This window comes from Triplophysa dalaica, chromosome 1 (assembly GCF_015846415.1).
Source record: "Triplophysa dalaica isolate WHDGS20190420 chromosome 1, ASM1584641v1, whole genome shotgun sequence".
Classification (NCBI taxonomy): Eukaryota; Metazoa; Chordata; class Actinopteri; order Cypriniformes; family Nemacheilidae; genus Triplophysa; species Triplophysa dalaica.
In genome coordinates this window covers 13158696-13164695 of record NC_079542.1, presented here as the reverse complement: position 1 = coordinate 13164695, position 6000 = coordinate 13158696, and positions in this window count along the sequence as shown.

The following is a 6000-nucleotide window of genomic DNA, read 5'->3' as shown; positions in this document are numbered from 1 at the left end:
CATCCCTGCAACTGTAAACTGGCAGCTACATCCTGAATCACTGAGAAAGTCAAATACCAATGAATCATAAAGTGAATCAATGCTGCGCTGGCATGCAAAAGCCAGTGTGGAAAATATCACAATGATAATACACTTGGCCCACATAAATTCAGAGCAGTGGATGTAAACCCACACATAATGTGGCTCTGTGTCTTCTCGTGATGGCCTGCTTTCACATCCACTATATCTCTGGTGTAGACTCAGACTGTGGGTGGCTGATGTGGGCATATGACTGTTGTACAACTGAGCTCAGAGAGCCTCTGCCACTAAAAAGACTAGCATGAAAGGGTGATCTATGTGGTTAAGTAGCGCTGATGCTTTTTGCAGTCCGTCTTAAAAACACAAAAAAAAACGTTTTCCAGTTTCTATGAAGTGAATTCTTAAAAATACACATCCATGACAGTCGTACTGAGTATTTCTGTCTTGTTTGGTGTCACACAGCGAGTGTAGTAGTTGAGCTGTGCCTCTTCATGTCTGATGCTTTTTGTCCGACACTTTGTGAACACGCTGTCAAAGGTATGGATAAACGCAGTTATTTAAGTGCTGGTTCAGCCCGGCGGGATATATTCGACACAAAAGACAGCCACATCAAAAATAGCATGGCATTCAAAGGAGTAGAAAGGAAAATCAATCTGAATTAACTTCCTAGAGTTGGACTGTTTCTATGACAACCAATACAATGTGGTGGATGTGCCCATGAATAAAAAGCAAACTTTCAATTGAAAGTGCAGAAAAATAGCATAATTGTGCTTTTTTTTGAGTAGGGGTATTCACTATCCAGAAGGCTACTGCCAGCAAAATGGTTTTAAATGTCTGATGAATCAGGCTTGTTTATTGTTGTATACTGTTATATGAGGTCTACCGATGACGTTCGCGTGGTTTTCACATTAAAAAACATCAAAATCAATAAGTAATAGGCTATTTTCTACTCAGGTTTTGTGGCCAGCTCTGCAAACGCTCGGTTTTAATGGGCGTGCCGCATTGAAGACACTTCGAAGTAAACGCCTACCGCTTTGATTGGATAGCAGTTTGAGTAGTTGGAGCCGTCTCTGAATTTGGTTAGAGACATAACATTAGGTTACACATTAGCACCATTCACAGTTTTCGCATGGCATTAGTATTATCTGGAGACCTCCTGTGATTTATGAATATTCCCCACCACATCAGTATTTCATGTGATGTATTCGCAAGGGATGGTATTACTAAAATATACTGACATATTTCCTGGATTTGATGGCATGGCTTTGCGTATAGTTTGTATACCCTATAGTTGTTTATAGGTGTTTAATGATATATGACCGTGCCTGTCAGCATTTGAGTCCCGCGATCGGGAACCAGACAAAAGATCACCGCGATCGCGGGTCTCAAATGTTACGAGAGTTTCCATGATAAATAAACAAACTGGAGACTCCCGGTAATTTATGGATATCAACCAGCACCTGAAATAATACCAAAACACTTCAAAACTGCCTCCATTATTCGCAAACAGTGGATAAAACCTTGAAAATTATATATGAGCCCGCCAAATCACAGAGATACCGATTCGCACAGGCTTAAGATCACAGACAACCTCTGCAATTAATACAAATGACTCGAGGTCCCCAGGTAAAAGCTGGGGGTCATAAAGCGATCGCTAACAAAGCAATAGTGACGCATAGTACAAAATGTTCTACTCACATAAGATTGCTGCCCAATTCCTATCGGATCCAATATTGGCAGCACAGCACTGCTTTTTAATCTATGTCTCTCCACAAATCCAGTGTGGATCACTGCCTTGTTCACAAAGGAATCCTCTGAGAAATGAAACGAACAAACGCTGCATGTTTTTTCCACATGGAGTTGAACGTCTTTAAAAATAAACTATACCTGAATCTGAAGGAAAGTTATGCAGCGACTGTTTTCTTCCACTACTAGGGATGGCAATATATTTACCTATCTTTAATGGTATGTTTGTTTTTTGCTTGCTTGCTCTATCTGGTTCCGCGCTACTTGTGGTACTTCAGTTCTGTCATACGCGAACCAGTGGGTGGGGCTAGAGAAGTAGTTGTTGTTATTTTTCTGTGGAGGCGGTGTTCAACCTATCAATGTTGTCATAGATAGGTGCTTTCTAGAACCTGGCGTTCACTGGGCCTGGTGTCAATGTATTCTGTATTCTCAGTAACGAGGACGTTTTCAGTACTGACACTTACATGATGTTTGAGTAAATATGATTCCCTGTTATGTAACAAAAGTTCGGGTTAAAATTGTGATTTTAATTCATGCCTACTTTAAACATAATGTTTCTCTCCCAACGTGGAATAAAACGTGTGATGAGGCTATTATGTTTGGGCAGTGTTAGACTCTTAAACATATCCTCGCTGCTTTCAGTCCAGGCTATGTATCATGGCAAGCCGTGCTTACCTGTATGTCATCAACCTTAATAGAAAGTGAATACATTTTATGCAAGTTAAATGTGACAGAATCAGACTTAACTAAAAATGAAGAAAGGTATGGACATGTGAAGGATTTTAACATACTTTATGTTTAATCTAAGATTTTGATTATTTATTTGAGAGATGAAGTATGGTGACTGACATACTTTAATGACCTGTTTGAGAGATGCACATCCAGAGGTCTACCAAGTTGGGGTTATATTGAAACAGAATATTCATTACATTAACATTCAGATATTTGACTAATGCAGCAATTTACAGGGCATCCAAAATATACAGTTTATCAGTTTGCGTGTTCACTGGGAACCAATTTTCAATTCTGTCACAAATTTTCTTACAACATTTTGCCATATCGAGGTCATGTGCATCTGCTGTCCCATACAGATCATCTGTAATGTTAAGAACGTTGCATTCTCAGCTGTGTAAAACTCAATGTAATGCAGTTAGCATGGCCGGGCAACGTTTTCACAGAGCAGCAACTAGCCGACAACCTAATGCAATAATGTAAAGGTCTATTCTATTAGCTCTATGTCTGTTGCTTTCTTTGAGAGATAACTAGAGCCATTAGCTGGCAGGCATTTAAAAGCAACAGGACATCATGCTGAAAATAGCCAGTCACACTTTTACCCGAATAAAGGATTCTTTTTCAGTCCCATTTACAACCAAATGACAAATGACAACGTCCCCATAATGCAATAGGATCTTTATGAAGCAAGTATTTATAGAAAGGCATACTGTATACAGAAGATCAGACTGATCGTGTAAACCAGCATAATTTTAAAGTGAACTGTAGGCTACATTATAGTTGATTCCAAGAACCACTATACAATGTCAAAAATTTGTCAACAATTTCTCTGCCTGATAAGTCCACAGAAAAATATAAAATTGGGCCACATTTCAAACAATCATATTCGGAAAGTTAATGGAGTGTACATAGATAAATATGAATTATGACAAGCAACACAAAATTCATAAAGACCCTATGGAATTACAGATGACAAGGAATTGTATGGTCCAAATATATAAAGTGGCTGGTTTACAAAGTGGTTCTTTGCTTTAATATCTGTGGCTGGTTACCAGAGCAAAGGCTTTCTTCATTTTAATGCTTGAGCTGCCAAGCTACATAAACAGTGCATCAACACTATTGGTTATTGTAAAATAGTGTGACGGAATTGCTTCATGTGAACACAAATCAACTCCACCACCCCCCTGCTGAAACTTGCAGGAAATTACTCAAAAAAAATGTTTAGCATTCGCAAACAGTTCACCCACGGGGAAATAGCTGAACATGGGAAAAACAAATCCCAGTTACCAAAGTGTCGAATGTGGGTTGTGGGATGAATTAAGTTTCATCTTAAGTTCAGTTATATTTTCGAACAATAACATTTTTGTATATTTCATTTCAGCAACTACATCAATAAAACATGATGCATTGTGTTGATAAAACCACAACCCGTTTGAATGTCTTCATAAAAAATTAATCAAACAGACCTATCTATTTAATGGGTAACTATGGTATCCTGTAATTATTTTCCGCGGTGGGTTTAGATTTATGATTACGATCCAGTTCACCTCCTACAATGAGCCAGTGGCAGTAAGCACTAGCTGTATCAGTGCTGCCCGGTAAGGCGGTTAAATTTAGATGTATCATTCAAAGCTGTTGCAAAGAATGACAGTATGGAAACTCAACACTTAAGTAGGTGCATGGCACACAGCATGCTCAAGAGTAAATATCTCATCTGCAAACAAACTGTGCAGAGGAAAGTTATGATTAAATCCTCCCAAATCTTTGTGTAACAAAATGCTAATTAAGTTTTCAAGAATCTGTATGTACTGCATATGTGAGAGATTATTACAGATATCCACCATTTGCACAGCAATGTTGTTCACCTCACACCTGTGATTCTAGATAGTTTTAGTCAATACAAAGTGCTCTTAAAAATATCACAATTATTGGGAAATAAAATGTAAATGCTATAGAGGAAAACAGTGTAATCTACGTTAATCAACAGGATAAATATGACGCGTTCTGCTCCGCTGCATCAGGATTTCAAGGTGATGTGAATCTGAATTGCAGCCTATTGGATTTCATGCTTGTCTCTCTTCACAAAGCTCCGCTGAAGACGCATCGCTCAATGTGGTGAGATTAAACATGGATCAGGTCAAGGCAATTACAGATTTTTCTGGTTGAAGGAGGTCCCTCCGTTTTAGACGGCTAACCTTCACTCGACTTCTCCAATCTCATCTGTGGTAAACAGGACAGGGAGGAGTGGAGAGAGGCTAAGTGGCCAAGGCCACATTAAATTAATCAAGCGGGCGGACACTTGGCTCATTTTGGATAGATTAAATAGGATTATAAATAGAAAGCTGCGGTTCTGATGTTGAAATTTAGGCTCAAGTGTGTATGCACACGTGGTTGTGACTGTGTGGGAGGGTGCTGCTGAAATTGGCAGGTGCAAGGATGGCCATTCTTCATGCCCAGTGTGGTATGCTTTTAGGCCACCAGTCCTTGCCCCTCGCTCCACATGTGCAGATAAAAAATTCTAAGAGATGCCAATATGCCATGATGCAATAGTATTCAAAACTAGTGCCCGACTTTACCTCGGGATAAAATAGTACTGGTTTATCTTTTCCATGTTTCATACAGCTTAAAGTTTACCCTGGGTAACCATTTTTTGTTATAAATATAACTTTTTATAAATTAAACGATTACCTTTTTTATTTTTTTCATTTAACACTATCAAAAGTATTCATTATTCACACCTAAAATACTAGCACGAGGAAAGTAGTGCTGTTTAGTAGACAGTTTCCTCGGATGTCAGGCCTGGACGAAAGTTAAGTTCCAGTCTGTGTTTGGTTATTGGTCTGGCTAGAAGAATAGTAATTCATTTAATATTTTACTTATATTAAAGGCCACGTTCCCTGCGATCACATTTTCAACCATAAATTAGTGTGTAATGTTAGAGCATATGTAATACCTGCAAAATGATAAAGCTCAAAGTTCAGTGCCAAGCGACATATTGTCTTTAACAGAATTCGCTTTTCAAGGACTACAGAGAACGGCTGGAATCGGACTACAGCCCTCTACTTCCCGGGTACATGATGTCACTATTCAGAGTGCTTTTAATAACCTCCACGCAATGGAATACACAAAAAACGGGCGAGGCCTTCCTTAGAGAAGTGGAAGAGCCGCTGGAGTAGTGTTTGGTTCTCAGAGATTGTAAACATTTGACTTAGATAAACGCTTAACTATTTTCACTTTCATCACAGTCCTACAGCTGGTAATAAGAATTCAGCTACACACATTCTAAGATAACCATCGGGCAAATAACAGCTTTCATGACTTTAACATCGGCTGTGAAAGCTGTTCTGTGTAATACACTGATATTGTGTGTGTGTGGCTTACCTCTAAAAACACTTATATGAAACATCCTTTGAAGTCCAGCTTGAAAATGTCTCATGGTAACCTCCTTGTTTTATTATCCAACTCCGGTCCAATATAAAAAGGCAAAACTAACGCTTCTGTTAT